Consider the following 25,179-nt stretch of genomic DNA (forward strand, 5'->3'; position numbering starts at 1 on the left):
CTGCTCCGCCCTCTTCGTCTATTATCTCCACTACCCTTTCGCTGTCCATCACCTTTTCCTCGTATCTCTCCCTGTCCTTCTCATCTCCCCATTCTCAATCCATTTCTTCCTTCTCCTTCACTCTCTTCCCGTGCTTCCTCCTATCCACCTGGCCACCTCCTCCTCTCCATTCTGTCTCAATGTTATCTCCTACTCCCAAACAGGAGACTGCTGGTACTTACCCCCCGGGTATTTCTTTCCAGGTCAAAGATAGGTTCAAGTCCATTCTTGGCTTTAGAAAAGTTTTTTGCCACCGGCTTTGCCAACGTACACACGTGTCACATCTATTTCATGTTTCGTGTTTCAGACACATTTGTTCATATACTGCAACTGTTCCTACAGTGCAATTGAGAATGAAATTTCTTTTGCACCCATCCCAATGTCTGTGACGCCATACATGCTGATCTGTGCGTTCCGGCCGGTGTGGCCGAGCGGTTCTAGGCGCTGCAGTCTGGAACCGCGAGACCTCTACGGTCGCAGATTCGAATCCTGCCTCGGGCATGGATGTGTGTGATGTCCTTAGGTTAGTTAGGTTTAACTAGTTCTAAGTTCTAGGGGACTAATGACCTCAGACGTTGAGTCCCACAGTGCTCAGAGCCATTTGATCTGTGCGTAATAAAATGATATCATCTATGTTCTATACGTAATACAATAATATAATTTTGCGTATATATGCAGTGGTACATGGGGATATTGTCGGCGAAATGTGTTGCTAGTATAGTCAGTAGTAAAGAAGTAGTAAATTAAAACATTATGCCTGACGCATACATACCAGTACAAGTGGATAGAGTATGAGAAATGTGTTTCTAGTAGAGTCAAGATTAAAGAAGTGATACATGAAAACATTATACCTGATACGACAGTTTTACTGCATTCACTGCGAGAACGTACAGGGTGCCATTATTGAACTATATAAAAAAGAAACGTAAATTAGTTACAAACGGCGTGCACACATTTTATTCAACATGCAAACGTCACTACAGATATTCGGATTTAGGTTAAGACATGTTCGATATGCCTTCCATCATTGACGATGATATGGCACAGACGAATACCGAAATTCTGCATGGCCCGCTGGAATGTCGGAACCTCGATGCTGAATGGCTGTTTTCAAGTCAGCAGTGGTTTTGGGGCTATTGCCGTATCCATTGTCTATAATATAGCCCCACAAAAAGGAGTCCCATATGTTCACATGCGGAGAATATGGCAGTCAGTCGCGGCCCATGCGAGTGGCCTCCAGGTACCCCAGTGCCAAAATGCTGTCCCCAAAGTGCTCCTCCAGGACATCTAACACTTTCCTGCTTCGATGAGATCGAGCTCCGTCGTCCATGAACCACATCTTGTCCAAGTCAGGGTCACTTTGGACAATGGGGATGAAATCATCTTCCAAGACCTTCACGAACCGTTCTGTAGTCACCGTGCCATCAAGGAATATTGCATCGATTATTCCATGACTGGACATTGCACACCACACAGTCACCCGTTGAGAGTGAAGAGACTTTCCAATCGCGAAAAGCGGATTCTCAGTCCTGCAAATGCGCCAATTTTGCTTATTGACGAATCCATCGAAATGAAAGTGGGCTTCGTTGCTAAACCAAACCATGTATGCGCATACTAATTTCCATCATGCCGCGCGGCCAGCCGTGCAGTTTGAACGTCCTATCGCAAACCGTTCAGAAGTTATCCTGTTAAGGGCTTTTTAAGAGACAGTCTCCACATTTACCGATCTGATTATGTAAACCTAGAAAAGATGTGGAATCATTTCAGATTGATAGTATCGACGGTAGTTGAAGGATATCTACCACATAAATTAATAAGTGATAGTACTGATCTTCCATGGTACACAAAATGGGTCAGAGCGCTGTTGCAGAAGCAACGAAAAATGCACGCCAAATTTAAGAGATCGCTAAATCCCAAGATTGGCATACTTTTGCAGAAGTTCGAAATATAGCGCCTAATTCAATGAGAAATAATTTTAATAATTTCCACAGTGAAACTCAAAAAGATTCTGGTCATACGTAAAGCACTCCAGTGGCAAGACGCAGTGAATACCTTCACGGTGAAGTCACTGATGACAGTGCACTAAAGCAGAGTTATTAAACACGGTTTTGGGAAACTCTTTCACCATAGAAGACGACGTAAACGTTCTTGAATTCCAATTTAGAACGACTGCCAAGCTGAAAATCATAGAAGAAAATATCCTCGGTGTAGCAAAGCAGCTTAATTGTTTTGATTGACGACTGCATAGTGAGCTGTGTGCACAACGACCATATACGTGAAATTAGAGAGAAGGTCAGTGTTGGCCGTAATATTGATGGTTTATTGACCGCAAAATCGATTTTAAATCACATAGTCACTGGTGTCATTATCAGTAACCAAAGCTTATGAAATGATCACAAACTTATTGTGATACTTTTATAGCCGGCCGGTGTGGCCGTGCGGTTCTAGGCGCTTCAGTCTGGAACCGCGTGACCACTACGGTCGCAGGTTCGAATCATGCCTCGGGCATGGATGTGGGTGATGTCCTTAGGTTAGTTAGGTTTACGTAGTTCTTCTAGGGGACTGATGACCAGAGATGTTAAGTCCTGTAGTGCTCAGAGCCATTTGAACCATTTGATACTTTCATAAGCTTTGGTTACTGATAATAACTTGACACCAGTGCCTTTGAGAGAAATAACAGAAATCAGGGCTCGCACAGAAAAATTTAGGTGCTCGTTTTCCCCGCGCGCCGTTCGGGAGTGGAATGGTACAGAGACAGCTTGAAGGTGGCTCACTGAACCCTCTGCCAGGCACTTTATTGTGGATAGCTGAGTAATCACGTATATGTAGATGGAGATGCAGATTTAACTTCATATACTTCAATAATTGTCACCCTGTAGCAGGCGTTACACTTTTTTCCTTTCATCATTATGTGGTAGATGTCAGCGAGAAATGTATCGTTAACGTTTGAAATTATGTGTAAAGTTAGTTGTAAGTCACTAAGAGGTCTCATTATCAATTACCGAACGAATATAACGTGGCCATTTGCCCGTCCTGAGCTACGCTTCTGTGTCACGCTCACTCCTTTGTGAGATTGGTGGTTCTAACCCCCAGAGTGGTTCTTTTCTAACAGTAAGCGATATGCATACCATGTTTGGTTGAAATCGATCCATTGGTTTAAGAGATGTGGGGTATCAACTTTTATAATATGTAAGAGTTTATCTCCTCGTATATTTCGTGCTATGTCTCCAAACTGAAATGTCAACATAAGGTACACACAGATTAGTCAATCACATATCACAGTCCGTGTGCACCTTAGCTGTTTCTCTAACAAGATTATTAAGTTTCTGCTGTATCTTGATGTCCAATCAACCTGTAGATCTTAATTCAGTGTCCATCAGACACCAAAGTTCCCGTACTTGACGCAGACAATATATGCGAGTACAAGTTATGGAAATATCTTCGCCTCGTCTGTTATTACGCTAAAACAAAAGCACACAGAGAACGTAGAATAGCATATAACCAGAACACATAACTTTCCAAGAAAATCTTTCACAGTGTCCAGTGCAATGACGTAAGCGCTGGTTCTGTAGAGTTGTAGAGCCACCTGCGTCAGCGCAGAGCCTGAGGCAAACACGTGCTGCGTCCGCTCATTAGCAAATGCAGCGTTAATCTCGTGGGAAGTGACGCTCCGTCTCCCACGGCACAGCCCGTGTTTACCGTACGGAATGGCCCTCGTGCGTTTAGGGAGTGTAGGGGACGCGGAGACCCCCAGCGGACTTGCGTAGCCTCTGCGTCACCACTCTGAATGGAGTCCTCTCCATGCAGTTTCCTGAATGAACTAGGCGGGATGGCTGTGGTGCTGTGGAGAAACTATCCCAATCAGGATCCCTCGTATCTATGTATGGCCACTTTCATCGATGCATATGTTGGCGTAATGTTTAAGACACCACCAACTCAGGACATTTTTCCAAAGAGAATTAAGTACGCCATTATTAAATCAATAAGAAAAGTGATAGGTGGACTGTCAATAACTACCCTACCCGATTCAATGTTGAAATCATTTTCCAAATTTTTTGAGAAGTTATTGCGTTCTATAATAGTATCTTACCTGGGCAATAATAATATCCTCAGTATGTGATTCTTAGGACTTCAGAAGAATAATTTGATTGAGAAAGCAATTTACGGGTTCAATACTCGAATTGTGGTAGCTGTATATAACAAAACAGAACCAGAAACTACCTGGCAGATTAAAACCGTGTGCCAGACCGAGACTTGAACTCGGGACCTTTGCCTTTCGCGGGCAAGTGCTCTACCAACTTTTTTAATTTTTTTGTTTTTATTTATTTATTTTATATGAAGGAAGGTAGGAGAAACAGAAACCTTTATTATTCACAAAATAAACATACTACTTCCTGACACATGATAACTGTCCTGGAAGGAACCTCGCTGCCGTCCTACCATGCAGCATGAAGTAACAACAAAATCAGAGTGGGGCCACCTCCGGTACCCCAAAGAAAAGTATTTATGAATATGAAAACAAAATTTGAAGTATATCCATTTGCTAACTGTTCAAGCGTGTGTTTTTCGTAGGTCGCATACTCGCATAGTGTTCTTAGTCGATCACATTACTTGGTCGGTTTCACAACGAAAGCACCGCACACCCAAAGTATATGGCGGGTCCGGAAAAACCGTTACTAGGAAATTGGCATACCAATACTTGTACTTTTGTAGCCATTACAGTTTTGTGTGTCCATCTTGCAAGTATCGCCAATAATAGAGGACGTTTAGTAAGTTCGTACGTGTGTCTCTATAGATGTAATGGACCGTCATACCTGTGATCCACGCCACTGCGTTCGTCTTATGACGAGGAAAATACGTTTCCTCTGGGAAAAATACTATGTCAGGACAGACCGCTGTATATATAGTGCGCCGCATGAACGCTATTATCTCTCTTGCGAGAGTCCAGACAGCCAATGCCTCGCCGCAGACCAGCCGATGGTCGTCCGTATCCAGCACGCCGCATTGCTGACACAAGGGTGAATCCGCCAAATGTATTGCGTACTTTCTATCATTTGTAGGGTATTTTCGGTTGACGACAATGTACCATGTTGATCTGACTGATGTAGGTAGCTGGGGGTGGTGGACCGTGCGCCACACCACGTGCCAATTAACAGCTAGATGTTTGCGTTCCACCCTATTCCGGGCGATCTGTCGAAGAAGCAGATGGTACACGTCCTTCGATGTCGACTGTCGGGTCTTCGGTAAACGCTCTCGAACGTAACTGTGTTCCACGATGAACGTGCGCACATGCGTTAAAGGGGGCGACATATGGCCGACACTGACTGGAGGAAGATGCGATGTTGGTACGAGTTCTTCGACGATCATCCCCGTAAGCGAGTGATTCCTGAGCGCCACCGTTTGAGCATAGTATTAATATACATGGAACGCGCCATCTCGTGCACGTTCACGTGAGCTAATCAAGCACGACTCACGATCCGTTCTCACAGCTTTACTCCCTCCAGTATCTCGTCTCCTACCTTCCAAACTTCACAGAAGCTCTCCTGCGAACTTGCAGAACTAGCACTCCTGAAAGAAAGGATATTGCCGGGACATGGCTTAGCCACGGCCTGGGGGAAGTAAAGCTGTGAGGACGGGTCGTGAGTCGTGCTTGGGTATCTCAGTTGGTAGAGCACTTGCCCGAGAAAGGCAAAGATCCCAAGTTCGAGTCTCGGTCCGACACACAGTTTTAATCTGCCAGGAAGTTTCATATCAGCGCACAATCCAATGCAGAGTGAAAATGTCATTCTGAAAACAGAGCCCGTTGGCATTTATTAAGCATCTGACTCCATTATTGGTTGGTTGATTGATTTGGGAGGGACCAAACAGCGAAGTCACTAGTCTCATCAGATTAGGGAAGGATGGGGAATGAAGTCAGTTGTACTGTTTCAAAGGAATCATCCCGGAATTTGCCGGAAGCGATTTAGGGAAATCTCGGAAAACCTAAATCAGTATGGCTGGACGCGTGTGTGAGTCGCCGTCCTCGCGAATTCAAGTCCAGTGTGATAACAAGTGCGCCACCTCGCTCGGTGAGTGTGCGAATCACAATTTTCTAGATGAACTGAGGTTTTGTGGAATTGATGGTATAACCAACTAAAGGAGAATACAGAAGGTGGCAATTTAATAATTCAACCAATCTAAACAGGGGAGATTCTTCTGAATGGAGGAGGGTGTGAGTGGGGAGAAATCACATATGGGATTCCTCAAGGCTCTATCTTATGTCCACTATTGTTTCTGATACGTGTTCTCGATCCTGCTTCTAATATACTACAGGCAGAATTAATTCTATATGGAAATCACACTAGTATTGTAATCATTCCAAATATTTTAATCAATATAAACATACTTACGGCTACAGAAGGAACAATAAATAATGCCCTTTATTACTGAGGAATTTTGTCCGAATGGTCTCACAAGCCATTTCAAAAAGACGCAAAATAACTATTTCCGCTCATCTGGATTACACCAACGATAAGTGTACACAGCGAGAGTAAATAATAAACAGGGTTGAAACTTCAATATTTCTTGGTGTCCATGTTGATGAGAAGTTTAACTAGGAAAAACAAGTTTTCTAATTTCTACAATTTCTTAATAGAGGCACATTTGCACTTCCCATCTTTGTAAATCTTACAGAGAGATAAGTTAGTAAGACGACATGTTTAGTGAATTTTTAGTCAAAAATGGCATATAATGTTCTGGAGGAACTCATTTATCAGACGGAAAATTTTCATTGCTCAAAAACGCATTGGAAGATTAATACGTTGTTTCTACGCACCATCATCTTATAGACATCATTTTGAGGAGGTAGGGATTCGTACTAGTACTTTAAAGTATATCTATTCCCTCGTGAAGCTGGTTGTAGATAACACACTGCAATTAGAAAAAAAACTATGATAGACTTAGTTACAATACCAGAAGGAAATATGAGAAGCATTACACCACTATCACGTAGTCTATAGCTGAGAAAGTGGTCCACAATACAGCAACCGAAATGTCTGACAGAGAGCAAATTTAAGTTTGAAAAGAAAGTGAAACAGTTTCTCCTTAACACCTCCTGTTCCAAAGAAGAATATTTTTGTAATACGTAAAAGATGGTGTGTAGGAATTACTAATCTACATCCGTCTTAATAAAAAAGATCTCTTGTAATTGGACAGCCTGTAGCCATAATTGCAAATGAGCGTTCACTGTATATGAATGTAAAATGACGAAAAGAGATACCGAAGTACGCATTTAAAATTACACTAGATGGCAGACATTAAGATGTTAACTCTATTCCCTTGTTATACCTGCTGCAGCTTTTTCATTTTGTATATCACAATGTTAAGTGTAACGTTCTCCACTCAAAAAGTAGTACCTTTTTCGTTTAATTCTATTGTTTATATCTCACCTCCAAAACATCTGCAACTACCTTTCGCAAACCAATTTACGGTGTGAGGTGAAGGATAACTCTGTCACCATTATCGAAGTTCACCCTACGCTGCTCCATAAGCGAATAGCGTGTGGGTAGAGCCACAATTCTTACCAAGTTCCCTACGCACATCTGACTATAGTCGTTGATGGAAGGCAGTCTGCAATTGGTACAGCGCTGCATTCGCAAGCAGTGCAATATTGGCAGTCGCAGAAGTTTTTTGTAAAACTCTGTAATCGTCCCAACAGAAGCTGATTGCATATGGAAATGTTGGCAGAATACGAGGCTGTCTGGTAGTTGCGACCTCAAACAGAAGCTCAACGAGTAACCATTTTTACAGACCTTACTTCTGTATTCAAGTACGTTAGCGACGTGTGTTCACGTAGATAGTTCCGACATACTGAACATAAACGGTTTACGGTAGACATTTACCACATAAAAGGTACTAAAAATTTAATGGTTGACTACTTCGCTCATATTTTTAGGATGGCGGAGATTATAGACAGCAAAGAACTGACTGTGGAGCAGTAGGCCATGGACCTGCAGTTACGACAGTTGTCAAGCAACTCAACATTTCCTCGAACAAACCACGACCATACATTTCGAAGAAAACCTTCAACAGCATCCACGACTTATCTGGGACCAACATTATTATCAGATTATACACGAACCGTTTTGTGTGCACATCTGGGGAAAAAGTCTCTTGCACAGAGGCACATTCATGCATTCAGGGCAAAGAAAGTGATGTGGGTCATCACATACATGCTGACATCGGTTGCTTTCAAGGTGCATCAGCTAGATTCGCCCATGTTCACGTCAACCTGATAGGTCCTCTTAATCGTTGGAGCGTACAGGTACTTGTTCATAACGTAACGTGACCGTTTTTCTCTTAAACTGTCCACTAATATACTTCAGAGGATAACACGCATTTCTCCTGACCATGCAGTAATTCAGATACGCTGATTCTTCATTATCATTGCCAGTGGCTGTTTTTCATTTCGCTTCTTCTGTTTATGCCTTTTCTAGTGCAGGTTTCGAAGAACAAAAAACAGACGCCAGTCCGCAAGTAGCGAGCAAGGCCTTCTTGTTCCCCAGCCCACTCTCAAAGAGGTTAGCACAGGACGCATTCTTCTGTTGAAGGAATTACGGAATTCTTCACAGGAGCCTTTTTGATAGATAAGAGCTCTCTAGGCGGGTGTGGCTTTCCTAAAGGCATATGAGTGTTCATTATGATGCCTCAGAGTAGCGCTTAGTTTAAATTTTTATAACACAGACTTCTGATTCGGGCATTATGTCATTTCGCGCTGTGCCTAAGTGCATAGTTTCCCGTTCGTCGATTTGAATATGATGTCATGGAGAATGAGAAGTTACCTGGCTCTGGCTGCCCAGCAGTGAGCGTCTGGCTGAGGTATAATGAGTCAGAAAATAGTAGGAGATTGTTTAGTGCTGTTATGTATTTTTCATTCGTCAGAACTCAGAATCACCGTACTCACTGGCAGCGACATCTAGCAGTAAGACAATCGATTTTGAGGTGGCTCTTGGGTGACACCTTTCTCCGGCTGCTGTAGAGTAAACGTTGCACCTTACGCTTTTGTAGAATAAGATTTCAGTTTAGGACAGGAGAGACAAGCCGTGCTGCCGCTGGATGGATGTCTGTATTTAGGCACTACGTATAAAAAGAATGCTTCTATTACTTCCCCCAGACGCTGCTGCTGCCGGCTGCGATGTTCCACATTCCGCGTGATTTGGTAAGATGGGCTGTCATCACTCATATAGTGGTTGTTCAGATGTGAAGTGCCGAATATGTGGTCTTAAGGTCGCGCATCCATCTTATTCAATTCACACTTTGGCAATTCAATTCACATTTTGGCAATTTTGTGGTGTCCACTCCTATTTTTCCGTCTACTTCCTACATCTAATTAACAACTTACACGGTCACTGGTTGTGTCCATGAATTATTAACATAACTGTGTTTTATCCTTCCTTTCCATGTGTGACAAGTTCATACTTTAGGGTTATTATTCTTTTTTCGCTTGTCAGTGGTTGTAACCTCCCCACAAAATAAAATAATATGACTTCCCAACAAAATAAAATAATATGAATAAAATTCTCATTTAGTGTAACCTCAAAACACAAAAATTCCTAAACCTCTCAACAGTAAAAAAATATAATTATGTCGTTCACATTCAGTATAACCTACCAACAGGAAAATTGCGTAACGTATCAATAATAAAATGTGACTAATCTCACAATAAAAAAAATGTGGGTCACTTATAACCTTTCAATAATTGACAGTCAATTTAACCTGGTAAATTTTGGACGTCAGCAATGCTGCGTCATGGCCCTGATACATCATTCTGAATAAACCGAAAAATCTTACCTTAATTAGATCGCCGGATAACGCGTATATGTCTGCTCCTATAAGAAATTTTCCTGGCGCAGCTAAATGCAATGCTGGCCGATAGATTTGTCTTATATAAAAGGAAAGAACTGATTTTTCTTTTCAATAATAGGGATGGCCAAGGATTGGAAAAATTAGTGAATTCTTTAAATTGAGATGAATGTCAAAAGTTACTTTTTATGAGAAAGATTATTATTAACAGATTTTTTAAAAACATTTACATGGGACTTGATGTAACAATACTACATATGCGCGAGGCTGCTTTTACCTTATCCTACAACGCTCAGGCTCCGCCATCGCTGCACACGACCGGCCCAGCCAACACGATACACCAGACTGCTTGTTAGCAACAACTTACTGCTACACAAGTTCTTACTGCAGTCAATACTCTTTGGTCTCAGATTCTCTTCTAGCTTACATATCGCCTTATGAGTCGCTGGAATAAGATTCAGGTGACCCAGTCCAAGATTATTTTACGAAATCCCGTAATATTCTGATGTTCGTAGTCGACCGGAAAAGTAGGAGGAACATCCAATAAGACTGAAAATCACCAAATCAAAAATCATTTGAAATGCAAGCGCTTTTACTAATTTCAGCTTTTTCCTAGCGATCTGCAAAATGTTGGTGAGTAAAGGTTCATCGTAGCCCTGAGTTTTCGTCAATAAAATTCCGGGAGAAATATTTAATGTGTTATATGTGTGGTAAAAAATTCCATTTGGTAGAACAGAGTTTTGGTCATTTTGGGAAAAGTGTGTGTCTTCAGTGTCGGTATTTTTTAATGCCAAGGATAACCCATGCTCGTGCATACAGTTTAGGAAGAATGAGCTCTGTAGATTGCGAGCAAACGAGTGATTCCATAAACTGTGAACATGACATCTAGACCGGACAAGGCAGGTCGCGCAGTTTTGAGGTAATGGGGAGTCAGGATAGTATTCCTGACGAGTCGATAGACAAACCGCGAATCCCATAACTTACTTGATGACTTAGTAGAAGCTGAAACATAAGGGTTAAATGAAGAGAATGAGGCAACTTAAGATTCCATAGCTGGCGTCGTGCAAACGTAATACAGAGTATTGCCGATCGGGAACGAATTATTCTCCACCTTCAATTGATGTTATACTGTTACTATTACGTCAAGTGCTGGCACCTAGCCAACAACAGTCCAGAACAATGGAAAAGGGGCTTAAAAGAACGGACAAAAAGAGAGACGAGAGAAATGAAGTGCATTTCAAGAATATATCAGATCAGTTTCAGGAAAACAGTGATCTTCTGCAGAGATTAGAACAACAGTTCACCAGTTATGTGCAAGGGCTGATGAACGGACGGAAAAACAAAACAAAAAGGTCGGGGAAGAAGTTAAGATATCTGAAGTGAGAACGAAATTCATTCTTTAGGACCACATCATTAATGGCGAAAATTACTCAGGCACAGTAACACAAGAAGTTAAAGTAGCAACTTTTCTCCCCGCAGAATTAAAGATTTTCGATTGCTGTTACTTTGGATACTGGTCACATTTAGACTGTATATAAGTGCGAACAGAAATACGCTACTGGCCATTAAAATTGGTACACCAAGAATAAATGCAGATGATAAACGGATATTCATTGGACAAATCTATTATACTAGAACTGACATGTGGTTACATTTTCATGCAATTTGGGTGTATAGATCCGGAGAAATCAGTACCCAGAACAACCACCTCTGGCCGTAATAACGGCCTTGATACGCCTGGGCATTGAGTCAAACAGAGCTTGGATGACGTGTACAGGTACAGCTGCCCATGCAGCTTCAACACGATACCACAGTTCATCAAGAGTAGAGACTGGCGTATTGTGACGAGCCAGTTGCTCGCCCACGAGTGACCAGATGTTTTCAATTCGTGAGAGATATGGAGAATGTTCTGGCCAGGGCAGCAGTCGAACATTTTCTGTATGCAGAAAGGCCCGTACAGGACCTGCAACATGCGGTAATGCATTATCCTGCTGAAATGTAGGGTTTCCCAGGGATCGAATGAAGGGTAGAGCCGCGGGACGTAACACATCTGAAATGTAACGTCCACTGTTCAAAGTGTCGCCAGTGCGAACAAGAGGTAACCGAGATGTGTACCCAATGGCACCCCGTACCATCACGTAGGGTGATACGCCAGTATGGCGATGACGAGTACACGCTTCCATTCTGCGTTCACCGCGATGTCGCCAAACACCGATGCGACCATCATGATGCTGTAAACAGAACCTGGATTCGTCCGAAAAAATGACTTTTTCCCATTCGTGTACAGAGGTTCGTCGTTCAGTGCACCATCGCAGGCGCTCCTGTCTATGATGCAGCGTCAAGGGTAACCGCTGCCATGGTCTCCGAGGTGATAGTCCATGCTGCTGCGAACGTCGTCGAACTGTTCGTGCAGATGGTTGTTATCTTGCAAACGTCCATCTGTTGACTCAGGGATCGAGACGTGGTTGCACGATCCGTTACAGCCATGCGGATAAGATGCCTGTCATCTCGACTGCTAGTGATACGAAGCCGTTGAGATCCAGCACGGCGTTCCTTATTACCCTCCTGAACCCACCGATTCCATATTCTGCTAACAGTCATTGGATCTCGACCAACGCGAGCAGCAATGTCGCGTGCGATAAACCGCAATCGCGTTAGGCTACAATCCGGCCTTTATCAAAGTCGGAAACGTGATGGTACGCATTTCTCCTCCTTACACAAGCCATCACAACAACACTTCATCAGGCAAAGCCGGTCATCTGCTGTTTGTGTAAGAGAAATCGGTTGGAAAATTTGCTCGTGTCAGCACGTTGTAGGCGTCACCACCATCGTCAACCTTGTGTGAATGCTCTGAAAAGCTAATCATTTGCATATGACAGCATCTTCTTCCTGTCGGTTAAATTTCTCGTCTGTAACACGTCATCTTCGTGGTGTAGCAATTTTAATGGCCAGTAGTGTACTTTAATGATTCTTTATGCCACTGTAGACATATGTATGGTGCTGCAGATGGAGGTGATAGTGGTAACTCACGATCGTAGTAGTACAGTCCTGTTATATCATTTTGCGATATGTCGTCAGTGTACCACTGATGCTGCTGCTGCTGCTGCGCTGAAGACTCCAAGTTGGACGAAACAGGAGGTGGGAACCTGAAGGCAATAAAATCAAGTATGTGCAGTGGAAACTCGAATTGTTCTCTTAAATCAGCCTAATGGAGTCCATTATTATCAGGTGCCCGCTGCACTGTAGGAGAAGAAAACTTTACTAAACAACAACAAATAATAATAAAAATAATCATAATGACAGAGATGGAGGAATTAATACTTAAATTAAACAGTTTTTTACTTAACACATAAGTTTTCTCAGTATCGTACCACATCACTGATCACTAAGGATTCGGATGGGAAATTTCTGGATCGGATCGCTCTAATGGATGTACTGGCGTCCCCACATAACTACTCCAGCATTCTTCATCTTTTATACATAACTTGCCTTTATTAAAGCTAAACGAGCTTTAAGAGCAATCAACAGCAAAACTGGTTGAGCAGATTTTGGAATAATGACTTTTAATCAGACAACCTTTGAAGTAGGGCAACCACAGCTATGAGTAGTCATCTTGGATATTAACAAATAACTTCAGCTGTATTTATACCTTTATTATTGGATAGCTACCGATTTAGTGGCACTAAGAACCACATTTTCAGGTGAACATATAACTAAAACATTAGAGCTGAAAAGCTCGTAACTTTTGTTCTGAAGGCCAACGAACGTTGAGTACAAAGTTCCCTGCTTTTCAGCTCTAATGTTTTAGTTACACGTTCGCCTGAAGATGTGGCACTTCCTGCCAATAAACCGGTAGTGATCCAATACCAGAGGACTAAATTCAGTTAAAGAGATTTATTAATTTCCAGGATGACTTTTAAACAGCTGCTGCTAATTATGAGCTACCAGCCATTAACTACACACCAAAAGTACACAATTTCTTTTTTATAAAAAGCAAATAACTCCAGTTAGGAAAACCCACTGAGTATTTCTTAACTAAGTAACCTTTAAACAGCTGCCATGAATTATTAATGCACTGTCACTCTGTAGACAGCAAAGCTACAGAATTTAGAAAACAATTAACAGTCACTGAGTAGTTAAGTGCATGTAATCAAAATTCACAGACCAGATTTGGAGGAAATGGTTTTTAAACAGCTGTTATTAATTATGAATCCACTGTCATTCAGCAGACAGTACAATACAGAATTTAAAGGAAAAAATTAACAGTGCCTGAATAATCAGCTACAGTAGGCGAAATTCACTGATCAGTTTTTAACCAAATGGCTTTTAATTAGAAGCTATTAATTATGAGTGGTGGTTGCATAAACCCCACAGAGGAGGGCTAGGGGTTGGTTGGGGGCGGGGAGCGGGGGGGGGGGCAGAGGAGGAGAGTGAGAAGGAAGGACATATCGGAAAACTACTTAACTTGGACAGGATTGCCGACGTCCTTCCGCCTTCACCATCGTCAAATCGGCCAAACAACCCCCAAGTCGCTACTGGTGTGTTTTCCAAAACTTCGTGCGTACTCAAGGAAACCGCTTTTCAGTGCAGGCATGACAGAGAATCAAAACCAGCCTCGCCACCTTCGCAGCAGCCGATTCGCCCTCTCGTGTACCATCCAGAACTCCAAATCTCTCGCTCCCTCAACTGACTCGCTCCACCCTCCATACACTCAGTGCAAAAACCTTCCTGCTTCGCAGTCTTTTCCCCACCGCTGGTGCCACGAGCTTACCTTCACAGTTACCAAGACAAAACCGCCAGCGAGGGGCGAAATCTATAGAAAGCTGAGCCCAGAGCCCACATGCCACAATCGTAATTAAAGAAACTTTACTGGAGAAACCAACATTTCGACCGTGGTTACAGTAGCCTTTTTCTGGACCTACTACTGTGTTTCTGCTGTGAGGATTCTCTTATATTTTGTCATTGCCGCTGTGTGAGCACGACACTGCGCCATAATTTTGAACGGTCATAATTGTGATTGATTAATTGTGGTGGAAGGACGGCGAACTATATTATAATAGGTTGCTATGATGGACAGAGTATGGATTTGCTGCTGTCTACCTCTTCTTGCATTGTTTGTTAGTGTTCTTCGGTGAATGAGGTTTGGGATCCTGGTTTCCTCCCACTGGACGCAGACCAAGCGGCTTACTCGCCGCTAGCGCTCGCGTCACGTAATATGGATGCGGGCTGTTGGACTCTGAGGACTTGCAGCCAGGATACGTTATGACACGGTACGATACTCAGGAAGCTTTTGAGTCAACTGACTCTGGCCACGGACGCCTACGCATTTATATTAGTTTTATCCTTCTGTTCTACATGTTCATCCATACTCCGCAATCCACCAAACGCGGCGTGGCGGAGGGTACCTCGTACCACAACTAGCATCTTCTCTCCCTGTTCCACTCCCCAACAGAACGAGGGAAAAATGGCTGCCTTTATGCCTCTGTACGAGCCCTAATCTCTCTTATCTAATCTTGGTGGTCTTTCTGTAAAATATAAGTTGGCGGCAGTAAAATTGTACTGCAGTCAGCCTCAAATGCTGGTTTTCTAAATTTCCTCAGCAGCGATTCACGAAAAGAACGCCTCCTTTCCTCCAGAGACTCCCACCCGAGCTCCTGGAGCACTTCCGAAACGCTCGCGTGATGATGAAAAATTTATTAGTAACAAATCTAGCAGCCCACCTCTGAATTCTTTCTACACTCCTGGAAATGGAAAAAAGAACACATTGTCACCGGTGTGTCAGACCCATCATACTTGCTCCGGAGGGCTGTACAAGCAATGATCACACGCACGGCACAGCGGACACACCAGGAACCGCGGTGTTGGCCGTTGAATGGCGCTAGCTGCGCAGCATTTGTGCACCGCCGCCGTCAGTGTCAGCAAGTTTGCCGTGGCATACGGATCTCCATTGCAGTCTTTAACACTGGTAGCATTCCGTGACAGCGTGGACGTGAACCGTATGTGCAGTTGACGGACTTTGACCGAGGGCGTATAGTGGGCATGCGGGAGGCCGGGTGGACGTACCGCCGAATTGCTCAACACGTGGGGCGTGAGGTCTCCACAGTACATCGATGTTGTCGCCAGTGGTCGGCGGAAGGTGCACGTGCCCGTCGACCTGGGACCGGACCGTAGCGACGCACGGATGCACGCCAAGACCGTAGGATCCTACGCAGTGCCGTAGGGGACCGCACCGCCACTTCCCAGCAAATTAGGGACACTGTTGCTCCTGGGGTATCGGCGAGGACCATTCGCAACCGTCTCCATGAAGCTGGGCTACGGTCCCGCCCACCGTTAGGCCGTCTTCCGCTCACGCCCCAACATCGTGCAGCCCGGCTCCAGTGGTGTCGCGACAGGCGTGAATGGAGGGACGAATGGAGACGTGTCGTCTTCAGCGATGAGAGTCGCTTCTGCCTTGGTGCCAATGATGGTCGTATGCGTGTTTGGCGCCGTGCAGGTGAGCGCCACAATCAGGACTGCATACGACCGAGGCACACAGGGCCAACACCCGGCATCATGTTGTGGGGAGCGATCTCCTACACTGGCCGTATCCCGTATCCCGTGCCACCCAACGTGCTCTAGAAGGTGTAAGTCAACTACCCTGGCCAGCAAGATCTTCGGATCTGTCCCCCATTGAGCATGTTTGGGACTGGATGAAGCGTCGTCTCACGCGGTTTGCACGTCCAGCACGAACGCTGGTCGAACTGAGGCGCCAGGTGGAAATGGCATGGCAAGCCGTTCCACAGGACTACATCCAGCATCTCTACGATCGTCTCCATGGGAGAATAGCAGCCTGCATTGCTGCGAAAGGTGGATATACACTGTACTAGTGCCGACATTGTGCATGCTCTGTTGCCTATGTCTATGTGCCTGTGGTTCTGTCAGTGTGATCATGTGATGTATCTGACCCCAGGAATGCGTCAATAAAGTTTCCCCTTCCTGGGACAATGAATTCACGGTGTTCTTATTTCAATTTCCAGGAGTGTATGTCCTCCCTCAATCCGATCTGATAGGGATCCCAAACGCTCGAGCAGTAGTCATGAATAGGTCGTATTAGTGTTTTATAAGCGGTCTGCTTTACAGATGAACCACATCTTCCCAAAGTTCTACCAATGAACCGAAGACGACTATCCGCCTTCCCCACAACTGCCATTACATGCTTGTCCCACTTCATATCGCTCTGCAATGTTACTCCCAAATATTTAATCGACGTGACTGTGTCAAGCGCTACACTGTTCCTCGAGTGAGTTACAGATTATGACAGAGGACGCTGAAAGTGGGACAGAATGTTCCTCGAGTGAGTTACAGATTGAGGCACAGGAAGCTGAATACTATCTATAATGGGGGGGGGGGGGGAGGCATGATTGTGGTGGGAGCACACTACACCAGTGAGGGAGGGAAGACGAAATTTTTGGGTCATAAATTACGATCTTTATGACGACAATTATCGCTTTAGGGTAAAAGCATTTGACCATTAACTAACCCCTGGGTAAACATGAATGCAAGCGCACTAATCAGCTTCAATCTTGACTGTAAAGTAACTATAATGATTGTTATAGACCATTAATTATAATTATAACGGCAGTATTTGCATTAGTTACATCGTAAATAAACAAAAAGTGGGCTTAAGTGAGAGGATTGTTTTTATAAGTGGAGCTAGGGCAACTGGCAGTTTGTTTATGTAAGAGGACAATACTCCATTTGTTCTGAAACTGGTCAACTCCGTCGTGGTCCTAGCTCACATTTTTCCGTCAAAATTCACATCTAAGCGAACACTTCTGACTAAGATCGATTGCGTAGATAAGAGCTCCGAAGATGATCGAGTGACAGATAAAATTCTGCTATACATGATGATACCAGTAATGTCAATTGTCTTCATACTGTAGATGGTAAAGCACGAGACTGCTGAACCATCGGCTCAGGTTCGTTCCTCGCTATCGTCAAATGTTCAAATTATTGTGGCACTCTCGTTCGGTTTGATATCCTCAGGGAACGCCACGAAAACAATCCCCAGACCATAACGCTCCCTCATCCAGCCTGGATTCTTCTGACGATTCAACGGCCATTTGCTTGATGGAGCATAAAATGTAATTAGTCTGAAAAGGCGACCTGTTGCCTGAAAGTGAAAACCCAGTCGCGTTACGGGCTTGCAAATTCCAGCCTTCATCTTAAACGAAAAGCACCCCCCAGGCTTCTGCGGAAGAAGATATGCAGCAACGTTTGCTGAACGGTCATTCATGAGACATTGTTGGGAGCCCCTTGATTAATCTGGGCGGTCAGTTGCTCAACAGTTGCACGCCTATTCGTCTGTACATATCTCTGCAGCTGTCGTTCAACCCTGTCATGTGTGACCTGTTGTGCTCCATAACTGCCTCGGCGCCGCATTTGGCTAGAGCCATTTTGCCATGCAAGATATACTTTAACCATGGTGACACGTAGACAGTTTCCATACTTAGTTGTTTCGAAAATGCTTCCAAATTTGGCCCGAAAGCCAACGATCATACCCTTCTCACGTCAGATAAATCGCTCTGTTTCCGCATTACGACAACAGCAGCAACGTTTTTTCGCTCCCCCCCCCCCCCCCCCGGTCATATTTTATATCCTCTACTGCTAGTGTTGCCACCTGTCGTCTGTCAGTTGTTATCGCACGTCGACGTCGAATGTAAGTGGTGGGGTCGCCACATTAATGGGAGAAGACCGTGTGTAAGATCTGCTTTTATATTCACAGATTTTACTTTTTCCAGCCATTTACGTTACTTTCTGTTGCTCCCATTCCCTCAATAAATTGTTTCCTAGCCATTAAATTTTTTTTAACACGAAAAAGATATTTTATTCTTCGTTACGCATCATGCTCACTGCTTATGCAGTGCACGCAGCCTGATTTAACTGATAAGGGAAAGAAAATAGGTCATTACATTCAGTCCTGTAAAATTGTTCAAATGTACTTTCATTACAGTGAAAGCATCGTTGGATGCATCTAACCACTGTGTTCTACAATTACGTCGTGTAGTAACTGCAATTAAGTGTTTCGAGTGATGTCGCTCCATTTTGGAGTATGTGTGTCCAGAGTAGACAAGATACAGAAGCTGTAAGTGCTGCAGAACACAGCCTTTGAGCGACCATTACACGCCACATGCTTCATTAGGGTCACTGAGCTCAACTGCGAAGCAGGCATCTCCCTCTTCCTCCAAAGATGATGTTAACATACAATTTTTATGTTTCCTATGGTATATCACGAAACTGGGAAGTCCAGAACCTCAGGACGTATGACAGGAACGAAGCGTTGAAACCCAGGCGCCTTTTATGCCTGCTAAGGGATTGAGACCACGTGTCTACAGGTCATTATCATCTCAACCTGTCACACCATACGGTCATTTTCACGATAATCATCAGTCACTAATCAGTTATCATTATGACATATGAGTCAAGGTCTAGATACTTGACGCTATACCTCGATGTACAATATTAAAGTAAATGCCAGCTGGGCAATAGCCGTTTGATGTTTATGAATAGGTGCCAATCTAATGATGTAGGAACTGGGAGGGTGGTTTCTCTTGCCCAGTACCACACAAATGTCTCAATAAGATGAAGAAATTTCTAAAAAAGTACGTTTGGAGCGCAACATTGTACGGCAGCGAGACAGGTTGGGACCAATGACCTAGCAGTTTGGTCTCTTCCCCCTCTTTTAAACCACCTAACCAACCACCCGAGACAGATTGTGAGAAAACCGGAACTGAAGATAATCGAAGATTTAAAATGTGGTGCTACAGAAGAATGGCGAAAATTGGGTGGACTCATAAGGTTAAGGATTGTGGAGGTTCTCCACACAATTGACGAAGAAAAGGACATATGGAGAGCACTGACAAGAACGAGAAACAGGATGATAGGACTTCTGTTAAGACATCGGGCAATAACTTCAAAGGCACCAGAACGAGCTGTAAACGTTAAAATTTGTGGAGGAAGAATAGATTGGAATATGGGCACCTAAGTTCAATTTTGCCCCTTTCGTCACATGGGTACTGTATTGAGCCGGATTTTTAACATATGATGTCATTTTTAAATATTTCTTCATTTTTTAGTTTTTTGATCAGAGTGAAATATCAAAACGGACGCATCAGTTGTTTTGACAGATATTGGAAGTATTTTTGACTACTGACACTTGCCCGAGAAAAGATGGTCCACCACTTCAGAGAACGTCTGCCAACTGTCTTCCACTTAAATATCATATCATACGACAATTTTCGTACATATTCGAAGAATGAGATTTTAAAAAGAAAAACATAGCTATGTTAAATCAATTATCTTTTTTTTAATACCAGTTGTAAGTTCCTGTATGATTTTTCATTACTTTAGTTGATTTTATAACTCATGTTACACGAAGTTTAGATACTTTTTACGTAATTTTATCGATATTTCAAGTCTTTTTAGTGATGATTTTCAAGGTATTCTTGATAGTTAAAATCTGGGCCTTGTGGTTAGTCCTCTCATTAGGGGTATCTGCTCCTACTGCCACAAACCCACCACCCCCTGTCGGCCCTCCTTACAATTAGTGGAACTACAACCCCTCTCCCACCCCCCACCCCCCTTCCCTGCACCAAGCCCTCACTCCTTTGGGAGCCTATGAGTGGAACTGATAACTATGTTTCTAAAAATTAAGAGGTATCGTGGAGCCAAGCTATTGGTATTCCGGGATATCTGTACTGATACCTCTGTACAGCCGCGTTCAGTAAGTAACTGCATCAGATGTGAAAATTCTAATGTTACTAAAAATTTTTCGATGGTGCTGAGCTAAAGTCACACAATATGTTTTAAAAGGATACACCGCCATTTTACTGCATACTACGGTATTTTTCTTCGGTACAATCTAGATTTCAGTTTTCACACCGTAGGATAACAAATATAAATTTCAGCACATTTGCTTAACATTCATATCATGGAACTTATTTTTAGTACAATTTATGTAAGTGATGAATTGTGTATTTGTAATCCTACGTAGTACACAATAATATGATGTTAATGGCCTAAGAACGTTGTACCCCATAACGGCGTGAAAGCCAAAATCTAGAATGTACAGAAATCTAATGTTACTATTTCCCTTCATATTATTCACTGGTTTATACCGGTAGCAATGGTATTGCACTGTGCTTAGATCACATTGTACTGCCTCACTGTTTGTTGATTCCTGCCTTCAAAGAAATGGATGGATCTTTAGGTGTCAAGAAAATATCACTGCAATCACATACCTGGTTATGTATCATAAATGTACAGATCTCGGATGGCAGGCGTCGGGGAGTGCAGCTTCTAGTGCTTCGCCACATCAGTTAAAAAGCAATCACTCAGACTCCTGTCTCACTCAGTCTCACTGACGACAGGTGGTCGAAGTATGTTCGACAGGTCATTAGGCAAAGTACCTGCCAGGCATGAGCCCATCCATTAGCGGGGATTATCACCTCTGGCCAACGTGACATAATCCGGTTATCAGTTCCTGGGGATCCGACAGGTTATAACGAAATGGCACTGTATCGTCCTTAATTGCACCGCTCATCACTCAAGCAGTAATATGCTTTCTTCTATTTTTCCAATTGTTTCCTAGACTGCTTTACTAATGGAAAATAAAACAAAATAGTAGTGTAATTCCAACATGTCTGTTAAAAAGCTGATCTATGAAGTTATCTCTTTTCTTTCGCCTGGGTGGTGGTGTGAGTCTATGTGAACATGACTGGTGAGTCATGGTGTAACACAACTGCTTGCAGGGACGGAAGTGATCGTCTCTTTGGTAGTGATGGTTTTCTAAGCTATATTGAGAAAGGAGAACAGAACCTACGGTGCAAGTCTACAGAAGTAGTGTGCCAATGATGTCAAAGGCCATATGTGTGAGACCCTGGAGAAATGCTGTGCGTTAAACATATCAGAATTAGAGTCCAACAGAGCATGTACAGTACTATATTCGTGATCCTCATGTAAAGTGATATGCTGGGAGAGAGTGCGCGCTTCACAAAATGTCTCACCTCCGCCACAAGAACTATTTCTGGCAACCGACAACAGTATCTAATATCGGCAAGTTGGCATCAGGCATCAAGATCTAGTGAGATTCTCTACATGGATGCATACTCTACACTCCATATCGTGCAGTCTCTGACCAGAAACTTTAAATAGGATGTCCTGTCCATCGCTGGAACCAATATACACAGCGTGCCACAATCCAGGCAGCCTCCAGTGTTGAGTCTGACAAGTTATGATCAACCGCCACACAGACAGCACACATAACAGGAACTGCATCAGCTTTCCGCCACTACATTAGGGATAGCGACTTTGATTAGTAATCAACACGTCCTAGATACCGGGTTCGAGACCTGCCACTGCTTAAATTATGGTTAATAATCGTCACTGGCGGTCGAAGGCTTCCAGCATAAGAAGTTACCCTCATTCTGCCTACGGCCTTGTCAAATAGGTCGGAGGAGCGGACAGATGTTCAGAGCACTCTCTTGTCATTGGGGTGGGAAACTGCTCCTAGAGGCGGAAGAATCAGCAATGATCCACGGCATGAGGATGCAGAAGCTATTGGAAACCACTGCAATAAAGACACATAACGTTTATCCAAACGACGTGTGGCTTGTAATTGGAAAAAAGTGTCATGATGAAGTCTCCATTGGCAGACGATTCCGGAATAGTCCCCCATTCGGATGTCTGGGAAGGGATTGCGAACAGGGAGGTGACCATGAGAAACAGATTGAATAATCAACGAAAGAATAGCGTTCTACGAGGCGGGGCGTGGAATGTCAGAAGCTTGAACGTGGTAGGGAAGCTAGAAAATCTGAAAAGGGAAATGCCAAGGCTCAGTCAAGATATAGTAGGGGTCAGTGAAGTGATATGGAAAAAAACATCAAGAATTTTTGGTCAAATGACTGTAGGGTAACATCAACAGCAGCGGAAAACGGTATAACGGGAGTAGGTTTCGTAATGAATAGGAAGGTAGGGCATAGAGTGCGTTACTGTGAATAGTTCAGAGTGATAGGGTTGGTCTTATCAGAATCGACAGCAAACCAACGCCGACAGCAAGAGATCAGGTCTACATGCCGACGTCGCAAGCTGAAGATGAAGAGAGAGAAAGTACATGAGGATATTGAAAGGGTGATACAGTAGCTACTAGTCATGGGGGACTGGAATGCAATTGTAGGAGAAGGAGTAGAATAAAAGTTTACAGGAGGCTATGGGCTACAGACAAGGAATGAGAGAGGAGACAGGTTAGTTGAATTCTGTAACAAATTTGAGCTAGTAATAGCGAATAATCTGTTCAAGGGTGAGAAGCGGAGGAGATATACTTGGGAAAGGCCGGGTGATACAGAAAGATTCTAGTTAGATCACATCATGGGCAGACAGTGATTCCGAAATCAGATACTGGGTTGCAACACATGCCCAGGAGCAGATACAGGCTTAGATCACAATGTAGTGGTGATGAAAAGTAGGCAGAAGTTTAAGATACTAATAAGAAAGAAACAATACGCAAAGAAGAGGGGTATAAAAGTAATAAGAAGTGATGAGATACGCTTGAAGTTCTCTAAGGCTGTACATACAGCAATTAAGAATAGCCCAGTAGGCAGTACAGTTGAAGAGGAATGAACATCTCTAAAAAGGGCAATCGCAGTTGTTGGAAAGAAAATAATAGGTACAAAGAAGGTAACTGTCAGGATGTCATGGGTGACAGAATAAATAGTTCAACTGATCGATGAAAAAAGAAAGTACAAAAATGTTTAAAATGGTTCAAATGGCTTTGAGCACTATGGGACTTAACATCTGTGGTCATCAGTCCCCTAGAACTTAGAACTACTTAAACCTAACTAACCTAAGAACATCACACACATCCATGCCCGAGGCAGGATTCGAAACTGCTACCGTAGCAGTCGCGCGGTTTCGGACTGCGCGCCTAGAACCGGTAGACCACCGCGGCCGGCACAGAAATGTTTAGGAAAATTCAAGAACATAGAAACAAAAGTCGCTGAGGAATGAAAGAGAAAATTCAGAGAAGCTAATACGAAATGGGTGCATGAAAAGTCTGAAGACATCGAAAGAGAAACGATTATCAAAAGGGCTGACTTAGAATATAGGAACGTCAAACCAGCCTCTGGTGAAATTAAAAGGAAGGCTGGTAACGTTAAGGGTGCAACGGGAATTCCACCGTTAAATGCAGAGGAGAGGGCGGATACGTGGAAAGAGTTCATTGAAGACCTCTATGAGGGGAAAGATTTGTCTGTTAATAGAAGAGGAAATAGGAGTCGATTTAGAAGATATATGAGATCCAGTATTAGAATCAGAATTTAAGAGAGAGTTGGTGTACTTAAAGATCAAATAAGGCAGAAGGGATGGATAAAATCACAATAGAATTTCTAAAATCATTGGGGAAGCGGTAACAAGACTACTATTTACGTCAGTGTCTAGAACGTATGAGCCTGGTGACATACCATCTGACTTTCGGAAAAAATATAATCCACACAATCCCGAAGACTGAAAGAGCCGAAAAGTGCTTAACAGCTCATGCATCCAACTTGCTTGCAAGAATAATATACAGAAGAATGGAAAAGGAAATTGAGGATGTTTTAGATGGCGATCACTTTGGCTTTAGGAAAGTTAAAAGCACCAGAGAGGCAATGGTGACATTGCGGTTGATAATGCAAGCAAGACTAAAGAAAAATCAAGACACGTTTATAGGTTTTGACGACCAGGAAAAATCTTTTGACAATGTAAAATGGTGCCAGATTTTTGGAATTCTGAGAAAAACAGGGGTAAGGTATGGGGAGAGATGGGTAACATACAATATGTACAATAGCTAAGAGGCAGTGGATGACCAAAAACGAAGTGCTCGGATTAAAAAGGGCTGTAGTCTTACTGCCTTACTCATCAATCTGTAAATCGAAGGAGCACTGATGGAATTAATAGAAGGGTTCAGGAGTGGAACTAAAATTCAAGGTGAAAGGATATCCATCATACGATTAGCTGATGACATTACTATCTTGAGTCAAAGTGACTAAAGAATTACATTATCTGCTGAATGGAATGAACAGTCTAATGAGTACAGAATATGGAATGAGAGTAATTCGAAGGACGACGAAAGTAATGATATGTAGCAGAAATGAGAAGACTGAGAAACTTAAAGTACGGATTGATGGTCACGAAGTAGAAAAAATTAATTATTCTACTATCTAAGCAGCAAGCTCACAAGTGACTGACAGAGAAATGTGGACTTCAAAAGCAGACTGGCACTGGGAA

The sequence above is a fragment of the Schistocerca gregaria genome, chromosome 8 (assembly GCF_023897955.1).
Source record: "Schistocerca gregaria isolate iqSchGreg1 chromosome 8, iqSchGreg1.2, whole genome shotgun sequence".
NCBI lineage: Eukaryota > Metazoa > Arthropoda > Insecta > Orthoptera > Acrididae > Schistocerca > Schistocerca gregaria.